The sequence below is a fragment of the Poecile atricapillus genome, chromosome 10 (assembly GCF_030490865.1).
Source record: "Poecile atricapillus isolate bPoeAtr1 chromosome 10, bPoeAtr1.hap1, whole genome shotgun sequence".
NCBI classification, from domain to species: domain Eukaryota; kingdom Metazoa; phylum Chordata; class Aves; order Passeriformes; family Paridae; genus Poecile; species Poecile atricapillus.
Genome location: NC_081258.1, coordinates 20654375 through 20670307, shown reverse-complemented (window position 1 = coordinate 20670307; position 15933 = coordinate 20654375). Strand labels below are relative to the sequence as shown.

The following is a 15933-nucleotide window of genomic DNA, read 5'->3' as shown; positions in this document are numbered from 1 at the left end:
CCCAGTAAATCTCGCTGTCCTGTGAATGTAAATACAAAAGCTGAAGCGCGAGAGAAGCAAAGCAGTGTCCCACAAACAGCCTCCCAGCTCTTGCTAAAAATATCTCGGTGCGGTGCAGTAACTCCCAGGCATTCTTTTGTCTGACTGCTTTTGAATTCCCTAATTGAAGTTGGTTGGAGGGCAGTGCACCAGCTTCCTGAATAGCTCAGATGTTGATTGTGAGTTAAAAAACAAGAGTAAAATTGTTTTTCCTTTGTGCTGCCGCGCTTTTATTTACCTTCCCCTCCTCCCCTCCCTCATTTTTAATCTCTGTATTTTTTTTTTATTATTTTTTTTTAAACTTGCAATTTTATTTTGTGAGACAACCGCATTAAATCCGGCTGCGGGGAAGGGGCCAGGAGGCAGCGAGGAGGAAGACACAGTTTTGGGTACGTGATGCCACGTGCGCCTCGGAGCCGGGGCTCCGTCAGAAACGTCCGGGCTGGTGCAGAGCTGCCCTGCAAATGGAGCTTAACGTAGTAGGAAGTGTTAATAATATTCCTAATTGCCTACTAATAACTAAATCTGTGGAATTTGGCAGCAACTGGGATATAGTTTTCTCCTGCAATCTGTCCATTCCCTCCAGAAAGAAAAGAGTTGCTTGCCTGACACACAGGAGCGAATCTTGAATTCCACTGGAGGTGCTGAGGGGAGCTTTCCAAGTTCCACGTGGCCTCAGACCCATCCATGGAGCTTTCAAGGATGCTTCCCTGGATGGAAACTGCCATGTTTTGGTCCAGCACTCCAGATTTAATTGAGAAAGGATAAAATTAGGCTGTTTCCCTCCTTCTTGCCTTTTTAAGGGTTATTTTTCATTTGGACCTGGAACTTGAGAAATCCAGGCGTTCCCAAGAGGCTGCTCGAAGCGCACACAGTGTGTACAGTCGGCTCCCCTGGCTATCCAGGGATAGATCCTGGACTTCCATGGGGACAGGGAGGACAAGTTTGTGACCAGTAATTTGTGATAAGTTATGGCCGATCCAAGAATCTCCCCAGAATATTGGCATAAATTAAATAAATTAGAATATTTGGTATATATTGGCTAAAAGGGATAAACCATGAATGCTCTGACCTCTGGCAATCAGACGCAGACATTGCTTTTACCTTAGTAAGTTAGAGGTTTGAAATTGTGATGGAGGTTGGAGAGAAGCTGAAACAGATGCTGCTTCAGGAGCCAGAATTTATTCAGGCTCTCCATGGTGGGAGACATTTCGTAGCTGCTCATCAGCAGCAGAAAAACAAGCAAAAATTTTCTGTCTTCAGGGATAAATACAGTGGGGCCTGTGGGGGAGGGCTGTGCCAGGACTGGAATACCTCCCTGGAAAACCTCCCCATCCCCTGCACAGCACCAGGCCCCAAAACTCCCCCAGCACGTGGGGATGGGGCTGGCCTGGGGGGCCCATGGGGGAGCCAGGCTCCTGCAGCGCTTTCCTTGGAGATGGAGCATCTTCCCGGTCTGCCATGCACTAAACCAGCCTGTGAGCCTGCTGTGCTGCTCCTGCTCTGCTGAGCAGGAGGATTGAGTCTGGGAAGAGCAGAGTCCTGCCTGTGCTCACCCTGCTTTTGGAGCAGTGATGGGAACCAGGTGCCAGATTTCACCCCTTTCCTTGCTGCTCTTCCCACAGACAAATGGATTCTGCAGCAGAGAAATGTCCTTATGGATGCCCCTGGAAGTGTCCCAGGCCAGGCTGGATGGGGCTTGGAACAGCCTGGTCTAGGGGAAGGTGTCCCTGCCCATGGCAGTGGGTGGAATAAGATGAGCTTTCCAACCCTGACCATCCTGGGACTCTTTGATAGTCCAAAAGAATCCTGTCAGTGCCTGCTACTTGTGGGATGTCTGGGCATGGTTTGGTGGCGTGGGGCTGGGTCTGAGTGGGGCTGTGGGGCTGGAGCAGGATCACAGCACCGTGGCCGTGTCCTCTCCTCTCAGCTCCCAGGTTAACGTTTAACCTGTCTGGGTTTCAGTGCCTGGGGTTGTTTGGTGTTTCAGGGCACTTTGTGTGGCTCTAAGCAGCCCCTTGGAGAAGCTGGGCTTATCGGCTGCGCAGGAATGCAAAGAATTCGTGGGGAGGAAGATGAGTTTTCCAGTTCCCAGAGGAGGGAAACCAAGCCAGGGCAGGTGACACGGTGATGTTTTATACACATGGCAGCTCCCAGCTTTGGGAGCCTCCGTTCACTTTCCACCTGGCCAAAACATTTTGCTTTGACTGTGAACCTTAGAGGGGAGAGAGTTCCAGTGGAAAAGTTGACGCAGCCTTATCTGCGGCGCAGCCTCTGCGATGGAGGAATCCGAGCCCTGGCTTATGTCAGGCTGGAGTTCTCCCCTTCTCTTCCAGCAAACTGCATTCCGTTGCCTTGGAGCCGCTCCTTCATCGGGGGCACATCCTTCAAGGAGTGTGGTCAAGAATACGGGCCTGGGTTCATTTTAAATACATCTTGAATTCCCCCGTGGCTCTCTTTGTTAGCCCAATGTCTTGTGAATGGTCCTCCTTGGAGCGCCACAGCATTCCCAGCATCCCTCCTCCAGAAACTTCAGCCCTCGCCTTCAGCATGCAATTATTCTTGCAGGAGTCATTCAGGTCACCCATTCTCCTCGTGCAGTAAGTGACGCTTCTACCCATGACTGATGCTGAACATAGTCTGGGGTCACCTTACCCAGCGCTCGGAGCCCGAGGCTGCTGTTGCAGTGCGCCTGAACAGGCTCCCAAACTTCCTGCCGGCGGTTTGTGAGCAGGGAGAAAACCCTGGAAGTGCATTTGGCAGCAGTGCCCAGACCCCCTCGCTGTCCCGGCGGGGCTGTCCCGGCTCAGCCTGGCGAGGGGGGAACCGCCGCTCCCCTCGCACCATCACCCCATCAGTGACCCGAAACAGCGGCTCCGGGGTCAGGCTGACATCTGGCACCGCGGCCAGCAGGGGAGGGAGGGGGAATGCTGGCTGCAAGGAAAGGAGCTGGAGGAGGGGAAGGACAGAGCTGGGAGCTCCTGAAGCTCCAGGGTGAGACATTAAGCAGGAGAAGGGGCAGGATGTAATGCTCAGTGATTTTTGCGAGCGGCCGAGGGCTGGCTCGGGGCTAAGGGCAGCTTGTTTGCAGCGAGGCACTGCAGATAGCAACAACAACAACGGGGGCAGTTAATTGCCATCTCTCCATCACGCCTTGGTCTGCGTTTGTCTCGGGGCAGGATGCGTTTGCAGATGGATTTTGGAAGTAGCTGGGGATCAGATGTGTTTTGTTCTTTGGTTTTGCTCGCTGTCGGTGCTCGGTGACGCGGAGCTGCCTCTGCCTTCAAAGGCCACGGTTAATGTTACAATTTCCTTCCTGCTATGAACTGCTGTTTTCTCTGCTCACACCTTTCTGGAAGCCTTTCAGGCTACAAAATTCCCTTCTTGGTTTTGTATTACAGGAGCCTTTTTCTGGAATAGTTGAGGAAAACCTTTTTGCATTAAGTACCTAAAGGAATAATATTTTGTTCACCTGCTAAAACCAGCCCAAGGTTTCAAGAGGCCAGACCTGCTGCGGTATGTTCCAGTGAGGGAAAACATTCCCCCAAGTGGAGAAGCTTTTGCTGCTGAAACAGAGCTTGATGGTTGATGGTTAGTGGTGTGTTGTCCTGGTCAAAATCCTTTCCCCTGGCTCTTGGGGGTGAGGATTCCCCTGCTCCCAGCTTGCATCCATTTCTTCATGGAAAGGTGTTGGAAGGGGCTGCCCAGGGAGGTGGTGCAGTCCCCATCCCTGGAGGTGTTCAAGGACTGATTTGAACGTGGCATTCAGTGCTCTGAGCTGGCTGACAAGGTGGGGATTGGTCACAGGTTGAACTCGATCTTGGAGGTCTTTTCCAGCCTAAATGATGCTGTGATTTTGGAGTTGAGAAAACCCCCATCCCGTCACAGGCTCTCTGTAGATGAGCAGGGCTGTTGTACCTCTGACAGATGCCACTTTAATGCTCTGGAGCTTCATTTCCTTGCAGGAGGCTCAACCTCACGAGACAGCTTAGGACAGAAAATCCAGGTTCCATTAAAAACCATTGGAAATGAGTTCCCAGGTTGTTCTAAGGTAAATCAATAATGCCTGTAATCTCCCTGGCTGGACTGAGTGACTGAGCCAACAGTTCATTTAACCACATTTTATTTTTTTTTAAAGCACTTTCAGAATCATTCCTCTTGATTCTGACTTCTCACTCTGAATTTCTGTTATGAAATTTTTGGGCAGTGTTTGGTTCTGAGTGCTGCCAAAACCTTGGTAATTCCCCAGCCCCGTGCCTGGGAACTGGAGTCACTGCAGGGCTGAGCCTGCACTGGCTCCAAGGGAGCCACAGAATCCCTGCAAGTTTGGGAGTGGTGCTGCTCTGGAGAAGGACAGCTCCTCCTCAGTGTTGCACTAACGGATCTTGCTGATTTTTAATTTATTTCTAATCAGCTTTAATAAGCGATTTGTCCTTTCTCAGAGCAAACACTCCAAACCTGTGAACCTTCCACGCTAACTGTGAGAAAGAGTTATAAATGGTGCTTTCTTCTGGTACACATTTGAAGCTATTCAATAATTTTTGCAGTTCTTTGTGTCATTATTGTCATCATTTTGATTCTCTAGTAGGAGCCTTGCAACCAAGTTTATCATCTGATGGAAACTCAGCCTTATTTAACAGCATTTGATCTGCCAGGTACTGAAATAATGTCTTGAATGGGGTAAGACTTGGTATGATATAGGGCTGTGGTCTTGGAAAACCTGTAATTCCTCCCCCCCCAGTTATTACTATCAGATTTTTCTCTTTAGCTGTGGCACAGAGAAGACCGAGTTGCTGGAACATGATCTATTTTGATTACTAAAAATCTTAGCACTGCTAATTTAGTCAGTTGGTACGTTACGAACGTAGAGTCTGTGTGTTCAAACTGTTCTTGGTTTTTTGTTTTTTTTTTTTTACTTAATAAGTTCTCCAGATAGTTGCCATGGAAATAATCCTGGATTCAGGGAGGATGTGAAGGCCCCGAGGACACGGCGCGGTGGCAGCCGCGTGTGGTCCGCACGTTCCGGGCTTGGCTCAATGACACACCCCAGTGTTGTGACTGGCTCTGGGATGGGAACCAGCTTGTTCCTCCCATGCCTATCCCAGTTCCCCTTTTTGGCAATTTGGGCAGAATCTTCTTGATTTTCATAGCACAAAAAAGTTGAAGGGAAGGCTTTCACTGCTGGTTTTCAAGGCTGATTGTTTTTCTATCTTGTCTTTGCCTGAGTCATGCTAATATGAAAAGGTTTGGCTGTTGCTTTTGCCTCACCTGGGCCTCTCTGGCTGCTGGGTCTGTGCCAGATTTGGGGAGATTCCCCTTGCTCCGCTTCTGGATCACTGGGAGCTGTGCTGGACGGGCCCTCAGCAGGAGCCTCCCCTGGGCCCCTGTTTGTGGCACAGAACAACAAACCTGCTTCCTCTGGGCCCGAGTTTTCTTTTTCCACAACTTCCTTGTTGTGCAGATGTTGTGTTTTTGGTGAAATGTCTGTGTGGCTTCCAGGCACCATCATCAGAATGTGTTTTGTGTAGCTTAAACCAAACCTGGCACAATCCTAATTGCAGGAAAATTCAGATTATTTTCCTGGCTTTGTGAGACTTGAGAAAATGCCTTATTATTTAAGCTGGAATTGACTTCAGTTTATGGCATGAGATGGATATTTGGGCTGTGTGGATCATGTGGATCTGTGGAGTAGGACCAAGCACAGGAGCTGCCAAAGGGGCAACTCATCTTCTTGTACCAGATTTCTGTCGGAGTGATATCCAGGAGAAGTGTCTCCAGCACTGATTGAGACCCTGAATCACAGAATCCCAGACTGGTTTGTGTTGGAAGAGACCTTAAAGCTCCTCAGTTCCAACCCCTGCCGTGGGCAGTGATACCTTCCTTTATCCCAGGGTGCTCCAGGCCCTGTCCAACCTGGCTTAAGCAGCTACAGTTGAAATTTAATTGCTTTGGTGTTGCTGTCAGGCCAAATGAGTGACATAGAGTTGTTGTGGTAGGTTTAATTTTGGGCAAACAGTGGAAGAGGTGTGTTGTTAAGTTGTAGGGACAAAGCCTTGGAGAGCCATTTTCCTGCATGGTGGCCCAGTACAGTGTGACTCTTCCCCTTCTTCAGTGGTAAAATACAGGTGGATCACAGAATGGTTTGGGTTGGAAGGGAGCTTAAAGCTCACCTCATTCCAGACCTTGTCTGTGCACTTTAAATTGTAGCTGTAACAACATATGAGAGATTTTCCTTTTTCAACATATATCCATGTATTAATTTTTTTTTTTCCTGGAGAGTTGAAGTGCCCTTTCTCTTCCCCCCCTCTTATTTGCATTCATTACTGACTAGCTCTTGCTGGAATGTGTAGGAAGCCATGCAGTGCAGCCTGCCCTTGGTGTGGCACGGAAATGGAGACGGAGATGCCGTGGCTCTGCCGCCGTCCCACCTCTCACCCCCAAACACGCCTGCCCTGCATCGCTCCCTATCTCAGTCCAGTGACCGGGGGAATCTCAAAGGCAGGCTTAAAACAGCCAAGTCAGCACCTTAACAAAGATGACTGAGGCCCCAGCAGCTCGCTGTAGACCCCACCTCCCCGTTCCTATTCCTATTCCAGGCAGCAGCTCTGCATCCTTTTACGCTGCGCTGGGTGTATTAAATTAGGGAGCAGAGTGACAGCTGGGCAGGAGCTGGGAACAATGCAGATAAAGTTGGCTTTCAGTGCTGTGACCCTCTCCAGGCTGCACGCCAGGAGACTATAAATAATTGATAGGAGCAGCCACCCTGGCCAGCACGCTAATGTACCGCGCGGCTCCGGCGGCGAGCGGAACTGCGCTCCCCATTACATCACCCGGGCTCTCCGACCGGCAATGTCATTTCTCTGCTTTTAAATAATAAATTGCACTGGGAGTTGAAACACTCCTTCGCCCCATTCAAGCCTACCAGGGTGTGCAACTACACAAATGAATTTTACAGATGGTAAAATAAATTTTGTATCGAGCTGAAGAGAATTCCTCGCGGCAGGAGTTCAGCCCCGAGGATTCGCCCCTGACCGGCGATGGGTTATGGGGATCAAAGGCAGCTCTTGGTGGTGTTGGATCTGGCTCGTTATCTGGAATGACTTTGAAGCTTGACTTGGGGTCACTGGCCTAAGTTCACGGGTAGTTTCAGGGGTAAAGTTCTCCGGTGTTGCAAGTCAGAAAATCCCCCTTGGCCGGGGCCGTGTCCGTGAGCGAAGGCGTGCGAGCGGCGCGCGCCGGCTCGGCTTCCGCTTCCAAGGGCTGGAGCTTCCCAGCAGTGAAAACAGCCTGATGAAACCCAAACCCCGAGATCTTTCCCTTGAGTCTGTCTGTAGCCTCCTGCTTACCCACAGATATGTGGAGAAAAGCTGAAATGTGCTTTGGCTAATCATGGGATCAGGGAATGGTTTGGGTTGGAAGGGACCTTAAAGTTCATCCAATCCCACCCCCTTGCCATGGGCAGGGACATCTTCCACTAGACCAGGTTGCTCCAAGCCCCATCCAACCTGGCCTTTCCAGACTCTGGGAATAGTGATTCTTACCACAGGGAGACACTTTTTTGGTGGACCTTTGCAGCTTTTTAAGCTCATTTTTGTGGGGCTCCAAGGATTTTGAAAATAAAATTAAAATAAATAAACCCTTTGAGTACCAGACTCAAGCAGTAGGAATTGGGCAGGTCGTGGTGCCCTGTTCCTGATAAATTAGTGGAGAGTAAATAGAGAATCAAACCAGAGAGGAGTCAGCTGTTAGTACAGAAAAAATGAGTGAAATTCTGGAAAAACCGAGAGCAAGGACCTGCAGTGTGTGACCAGAGCAGCGGGACACAAAAGTGAAAGATGCTTTGCTCAGCACTGTGAAGTAGTCACAGAATCCTTTAGGTTGGGAAAGACCTTTAGATCACTGAGAGCACCTATTCCCCCAGCACTGCCAAGGCCACTTCAAACCCATGTCCCTAAAGAGCCACATCCATGCAGCTCTTAAATCCCTCCAGGAATGGTAACTCCCCCACTGGCCTGGAAAGGTATTTGGGACTTCCAGGAATTATCGGTCCTCTGAGTGCCTCTTGCAAGTCTCAAAATCTGTGCAGGGTGGCTGAAAAGGGTGGTTTCTCACCTTCCAGAGAAAGGGACTTAGGGAATGATGATTTCCAAACCAGGAAGTGAGCGATGGTGCAGAGCTGCCTAAGGAAGTGTAAGCTGCTTACGGTGGATTAGATGAGTGCCTGCTTAGCTCTGCAATTAAGAGAGGGAGATGGTGTGATAAATCATGAGTAACCAGCTTACCTGTCCCGTGATGTTGTTTATCTCTGGGCACATGTGCTCCAGTTTCCATAGGTGGTGGAGCATCTGCTATTAAAGGACTAGGTCTGGAAATGAGGATGTGCTTTCTGGACAGTTTTCTGGAGTTTCTTTGCTTGAACATCGGGGTTGCCCTGTAGTGAAGCTCTTTCCAGAGGAGCCCAGATGTGTGTCATCAAATTGGGGTCACACTGCAGGACTGGATTGTGTTTTCCAAGAGGTTCTGGGCTCCTGGTCCGAGGCCATGGCCCACGGGGGTGGTGGCACCAGCCTCTGTGTGCTTTTCTTGAGCCCATCCCTTGTCCTGCTGCTGCCCTGTGGTGGGACCTCACGGGAGGCAGGATGGGCTGGAGGAGGAGGAGATGGTGTTTTCCAGGGGTGCTGAGCTGCAGCAACATCTCAGCCTTGCACAGTCTCTCGAGAGGATCCCGTGGGCTTCAGCTGCTGTGGTGGTGCCTGTTCACTCCAGCTGCACAGCTCTGGGGTGTTGCTGATGTCAGTCTGTAAATACTCTGGACACAGGAAAGCTTTTATTGGCCATGTGTGAAATACTGAAACTGTTCCTTGCTGATGGTTGAGCTCTGAGTTATCCACATGCCTGTGCCTCCGGTTGGTCCCTGCAAGCCTTCGGTGCTGGGAGGACACAAATCTCAGCACCAGCAGCGCAGAGCTTGCTTTCTCCCATCCCAGGAGCTCTGCCATATCTCCTCACATCAGCAGCATCTCCTCCATCTCTCCCAGGTGTACAGCTTAGCAAACACATTCAAAACTGGCCAGCTTTGGAGGACTGGTTGATGTTCTTGATGGGAGAAGTGATTCTTTTCCAGGAAACCAGCACAGCCTGTGCACAGTGCTGTAAACAGCATGACTGTTGTACTGTTGTAATTAATTGGTTCTTTCCCACGTGATGGGGACAGGTGACTTGTGCTGGCTGTCCCTGGGGAATGGTGTTCCTCAAACTGAAATGCCCATCTGGAATTTGAGGGGTCTCTGTGAAGATTTGACTCTGAAGGCTTGGAGGTGCACAAACCATGATACAAGCTATGGAGAGGGCCTTCCAAAATTAGGGAATAGGTGATAAAGATGGCAAAGATTGCTCGTGGAATCCCAGACTGGTTTGGATGGGAAGGGACCTTAAAGCCCATCCAGTTCTACCCCCTGCCTTGGCCATGGACATCTTGCACTATCCCAGGGTGCTCCAAGCCCTGTCCAGCCTGGCCTTGGACACTTCCAGGAATGGGGCAGCCACAGCTGCTCTGGGCACCTGTGCCAGGGCCTCCCCACCCTCACTGGGAGGAGTTTCTTCCCGGTGTCCCATCTAACCCTGCCCTCTCATCCCAGGGAGCTGAGGGCACGCAGGTAGCCCCATCCCTGCCGAGAGCAGAAGATGCTGCTGCACCTCCATGCGTGGGACATCCATCAGCTGCTTCCCATGCTGGCCAGTCCTGCCAGCTCCATCCCCTTCTTCCCCTGTGCCTGCCAGGAACTCCATCCTCGCCTGCAGCTCACCTTCCTGAGCTTGGGAAAGGGCCTGTGCTATTCTTAGCAGCTCAGCAGAAGATGCAGGCAAGAGCCTTTGATGGAGGGAGCAGGAGTAACCATGGCAGTCTCCAGGAATGGGGAACTGTGGATTACAGACATTAAAAGGCATAGAGCAAATAGCAGGATTATCCTTGGTGGTGGTTTTCTGGTGAGCAGAAGGCACTACTTGATTTCCATGTTTAGGTGAGACACTGTAAATTACCTGCAGTTAAAAAATAATGCTAATTAAATTCAGATGCAATAACGATTAACACTGCTGATCTCAAAGCACTGGATTTCCTTGCGGCTCTAATTGACAGAGAAAAAACCCTGGCCCTACCTGGGAAAAGGAGGGGGGATTCTTGCTTCTGGCTCTGTGCTGGATCCTCCTCCTGGTGCGGTTGTCAAGTTTGCATTTCCCCTTGCCCTGCCTTATTATTTTTATTTTAAATGCAAAGCACTTCACAGAATCACAAAATCATCGAGGTTGCAAAAGACTCCCAAGATCATCGAATATTACTGATCCCCACCTTGCCACCAAACCAGAGCCCTGAGTGCCACATCCAGTCATTCCTCCAGGGATGGGCACTCCCCCACCTCCCTGGGCAGCCCCTGGCCACCTTTTCCATGACAAAATTCCTCCCAGTGTCCAACCTGAACCTTCCCTGGCACAGCTTGAGGCCATTTTCCCTTGTCCTGTCCCTGTTCCCTGGGAGCAGAGCCCTCCCCTGGCTGTCCCCTCCTGTCAGGGAGTTGTGCAGAGCCACAAGGTCCCTCCTGAGCCTCCTTTTCTCCAGGCTGAGCCCCTTTCCAGCTCCCTCAGGCTCTCCTGGTGCTGCAGCCCCTTCCCAGCTCCTTTCCCTTCTCTGGACACTCTAGCAAAATCAGAGGAGCTGGATTTGCCAGTCGCTTTGCCAGTGCCCAGAGATCCAGGAGCTGTCCTGAAGCTCTGCCCGTGTGTGTTGGGTGCTCACCCCGAGCTCCTGCCCTGAGCAGAAGGCTCCGTGGCCTCCTCCTTGCCTCGGTTTCCCAGAGGAGAGAGGAAGGAGCCGGGCGCTTTGGGCCTCTCCCGCAGCGTTCCCGAGCTTCACTTAACATGCGAGCGGTGTTCTCTGCACGGCAAATTCCGCTTTCAACTTCAGCGAGTGCTGAGGCTCTGCCTAAATGGGCCTGCTAAAGATATTTTTTGACATTTGAAAATCCTATTAAGGCCGTTCCTCCGTCTCCCCTCTCTCCCTCCCCGCTGCCAGCTCACCATGGAGGCTCTGCAAAGGTTTCTTTAGGCGGCCGGGTCACGTCCCACACAACAGGCCTCGGGAATATGGGTCACAACGAGACGAGGGGAACAAAAACCATATTGTCCTCGTGTCTTACGCTGATGGTTGATTGAGGGACTCCCTGAACGGACAGTTTAGGGTCTTAATGAGGTACCAAACATGAGGTAATTCAGAATGTGCCCCTTTCAGGCCGCCTGCTCGACGCGCGGCCGGCCAGGAGCGGCTTCCTCGCTCCTGCTTCTGCTCCAGCTCCTCTTTTCCAAGGGCACAGGCCTGGCAGCACGTCCTTGGAGCAGAGTTTGCCATGGCTCCCATTCCGGCGTGACTCACTGGTGAAGCCCATGAGCGCATTGTTGATTTTCTTATTTACAAATAATTCTCTAAGTTGAAGCTGTTACTCATTGACTTTAAAACGCAGGGCTGGAGGCTGGAGCTCTGGTCCCTTCAGCCTCATATTGCAGCTTCTTCTCCAAGCTCTGTAAAATTAAATTTAAAGAAGGATTTCTATCAAATCCTCGTTTTCTGGGAAATTCCTGAAACCGAGAGCAGCCTGCAGTGGGACAATCACCAGTTGTGCTGGTAGGTGTGTAATTACCCAGGTTTTGGGGAGCGGGGATGCAAACAAGTTTGCATACATTGAATTACAGGCGGTGTTTTAATAGTATGTTTTTTAGGTCTTGGCTCAGATCCAGAATTTTTTCGTGCTATTATCCTCTATTTACAGCTTTCAGAAATCAGCTGATGTCACTGCACATATGTTTAGAGCCGTTGCTAAGGTGATTAGCTCCAGAATTCAACGCCTACGCAGCGCTGATGAAAGGCTGAGAAACTGCTCGGCAGCGTCTGTTCAGAGCTTTGTCGGCTTCAACTATTAAGAACCATAAAACAATATTACCCAATTTTAGGGTAAATACGTTGGCCTTGACTGATAATCGTGCATCAGGTTCTACAGGAACAGAGGCTTTATCTGGCACGTTTAACTAAGCCTGGGAACGTGAAGGTGTTTTAAAATCATCCAGTTCCTCATTGCCATGAGCCTGTGCAGGGTTGTGAGCTCAGAGTTTCCTCTGCCAGGAGGTGACAGTCCAGGCCCAGGGCAGGTTTCTGCTGTCTGTCCCATGGGCAGGGACATTGTCAACCATCCCAGGTTGCTCCAAGCTCAGTCCAACTGTCAGCACCTTCTCAGGGTAGAATTTCTTCCCAATATCCCGTCCAGCCCTGCCCTCTGGCAGTGGAAGCCATTCCCTGTGTCCTGTCCCTCCAGGCCCTTGTCCAAAGTCCCTCTCCAGCTCTCCTGGAGCACCTTTAGGCCCTGCAAGGGGCTCTAAGGTCTCTCCAGGTTCTTCTTTTCTCCAGGCTGGACACCCCAGCCCTCTCAGACCCAGCAAGACACAATCTCTAGTGGGAGTTGGTCCTCTGGAATAGAAATTCAAGCCATTTACCTTCCTCTCCCCTTGTAGACAATGATATCAAGTTGCCTTTCTCACCAGGACTGGGATCCTCTTACTTGCCCAGCTCCTGCTCCCAGAGCAGCAGGAGAATAGCTTTATTCATACTGGAGAAGCTGTGGAATACAATCAAGTTGCCCACAGCCTACACCAAAAATGGGCTACCAGGTTATAGTTCATAGGTAAAAACTTTATTTTGGTTTAAGTCAGTATATTAAATGCACGTGGAATATCTTCTTTGCAGTTCAAAGCATGTTAATGTCCTTAAAAAGATACAAAAATTAAAAATCTACCATTTAAACTACAGAAAGATGTAGCTGTAGATGTGTTTTTGCCCCAGTCATCTAGTGCACAGCATGTATTGTAGATGTTCACAAGCATTTTTTTTTCCCTGGGAGTTTGCTGCTCTCCCACTGATTATTTTTTCCTTTCCTTTTTTAAAGGAATCTGGCTAAGGCTTGACCTAGTTTGGCTGTCATCACACCGTGAACAGTGCAAGCCTTCACCTAACATAGCTCCCTATATTTTTGTTCTGTAGGCTGTGCAAAAATAGCCAGGCACAGCCAACAGCTGGGGGTGAGCAGCAGCACAGGGTTTGCAAGGAGCGGGGCTGGGAAGGTGCTTTGGGATCAGGGATCTCTCCTGGAGCAGGCAGGCTCTGAACCCGATCACTGGGCTGGGAGCCTCCAAGGGGCTTCGTAAAAGAGGAGAGGGGCTTTGGATAAGGGGCTGGAGGGACAGGACAGGGCTTCCCACTGCCAGGGGAGAGTGCTGGGCTCTCTGCTGCCATCCCCTCTGGGTTGTTGGGACATCTGAGAGCTCCCACAGCGCCTGTCCCATGTGTGGGTGACATGGGGACCTGCATGTGGCAGGGGGTGCAGCCGCGAACACCCTCCCGGAGGTTTGAGCTTGTGTTCTGGGAATCCAAATATAGCTCAGAGTGTTCAAGTGCTCGCAAAGAAATGGAGTAATCCATACTTGGGACAAGTCCAGGGCTTAAAATTCCTAACAGCCTCTTTCCCGGGCTCGGCAGCATGTCCTGCACTGAAGGCGTTGGGAGAGTCAAGGTCTTTGCTGCTGATGGTTTAATTTGGACAATGAGCATCACTTAAAAGTGGCATTTTACTGCATTCGTTTCACTCTTACTTTCCAAAGAATCCTTGTGATCCATTCAGTCTCCTCCCTTTGGATGCTAATGGACTTCTGCTGGGATTTTGTTGTTCCTGTGAAGCACCAGGGTCCCGTGTGCAGGGGCTGGGGCTGGAGAGCTGCTCTGCCCCCAGACAATGCCCCCATTCAGGGCCCGGCTCCAGGGGAGGGGAGGAGCACTTCTGATGGCAATTAGTGTGCAAAGCTGCTCCTAATCGATGCCTTTGCTGGGTGTCCAAAGTGCTGAGCTGGTCCTTCCAGGCTGCACTAAACTAAACGTGTTCCTCAGGTGCTTTTTAGAAAGCAAGGGGAAAAAAATTCCCTGGTTCTCATCTCAGCAAGAGCAGAGCATCTGCAAGATTTGTGGTGGGAGAGGGTGGCCGGAGCCATCCCCATCCTCATGAGCTGGTTTGGACCGGCCTTTTTGGAAGTAAAACCTGCTACAAATAGTGCTTGGTCCCCACATCCTTCATCTGTGGGGTGGAGGGACTGGCTGCAGTGGGACAGCAAAAGGTGCTCCCATGGGATGAGGGTGTTGTGAGGGTGGTGAGGGGCTGCCACGAGTTGTCCAGAGAAGCTGTGGCTGCTCCTGGATCCCTGGAAGTGTCCAAGGCTGGATTGGACAGGGCTTGGAGCAACCTGGGCTGGTGGAAGGTGTCCCTGCCCATGGCAGGGGTGGGATGAGATTATTGTCCCTTCAGCCCAGAGCATTCCAGGATTCTGTGGTTTGATTTGCTGTTGTGCATCCTTAGCAGTGGACTAAACAAGCCAGGTTTTGCTGTTACTCCAATGCCAGAATTTCCAGTATGTCCCAGTATACGGGATATTGTGGGATGTGCTGTGTGCAAAGCTCAGTGTGGCAGGGAAGCACTGCCTGTCCTGCACAGCTCCAGTGTGTCCTGGCACAGCGTGGCACCTGTGACATCCTGAGTTTCACAGGAAGCCCCCGGCATCGGGAGCCGCGTGCTTTGTCCATGTCCCAGTCTGTCCATACCCTGCTGAAGGAAACAATCACACTCTGTGTTTCACAAGCTGGTTTTAATCTCTTGGCTCAATCCCAGTCACGAGGCTCTGAGGTGAAAGGGCTTAGAGAGACCAACATGAGTCGTGACCATCCCCACCGGCCCCAGGAGGTGGCTGCAGGGATGGAGGCCTGGAATAGCCAGAGCGTGTGATCCATGTGCCAGGAGCTGCAGGAGGCTGCTCTGCTGCCCGGGTTGGCCTTGGGAATGCTCTGGGATGCAGCAGGTCCTGTGGCAGGAGCAGGAGGCTCTGGAGAACCCTCTCTGATGGCTCCTGGTGGGGCAGTGTCACTGGATGGGTCTGTTGGCCGGTGGCATTTGAACCAGGCACGGCTGATGTGTGGCCTTAACGAGTTTGTCACTTGTGCTGTGGGAAGGGAAGGGAAGGGCTGTTTGACCTGTGGCAAGTGATGGATTAGCCTGGAGGTGGGAACTGGAGGCCTGGCCCTCAAGTCCCACCATGCAGCATCAGTATGGAATCGTCACAGAATCATGGAATGGTTTAGGTTGGAAGGACCTTAAAGTCCATCTTGTTCCACTGGCCAGCCTGGCCTCAGGCACTTCCAGGAATTCAGGGGCAGCCACAGCTTCTCTGGGCACCTGTGCCAGGGCCTCCCCACCCTCTCAGGGGAGAATTTCTTCCTCATATCTGATTTGAATTTCTCTTCTTTTAGTTTAAAGCCATCACCCTTTGTCCTGTTGCACCAGCCCCTCCTGCAAGGTTTGTCCCTGTGTTTCTTATGGGCCCCTTTGAGCACTGAGAGGCAATTTTAGGATTTGCTAAAATGAGTAAAAATTACAATTATTTATAGATTGCTGGCAGGTGTAATTCCTACACGGGGGCTACATTCAGGCATCCTTTAAACCTGAGCCTGCCATGACTGCCTGGAGGGGAACTTGTGCTCAGAGCACATTGGGGATAATTGTACATGGAGTTTTCCTTGGACTTCATGCAGTTGTTCCCTTTTGCATAGAAAGTGGGATTGAATGGAAAGAGTGAAGCCCCTGTGTGCTGGGGTAGCTGCTGGAGATGTTTCCAGCTCCAGCTTTGCTCTCTGATGGCTCAGCACACCCACCCCAGGTGATGGGGCTGGTGCAGCACGGTGGGTGGGATGGGCTGGGATAGACTTTCCCTGTACGGCACCGAGGCGTTAACATTTTCCCTGGAATTTTAAATAAA

The 15933-nt window shown here is 50.9% G+C and overlaps 1 protein-coding gene across 3 annotated transcripts in view; it reads left to right on the top strand.

Moving 5' to 3' along the window:
- ANKRD11 (ankyrin repeat domain containing 11) overlaps positions 1-15933 on the top strand; it is a 128773-nt gene that overhangs the window by 66051 nt on the left and 46789 nt on the right. The gene's annotated exons all lie outside the window — the stretch shown is intronic.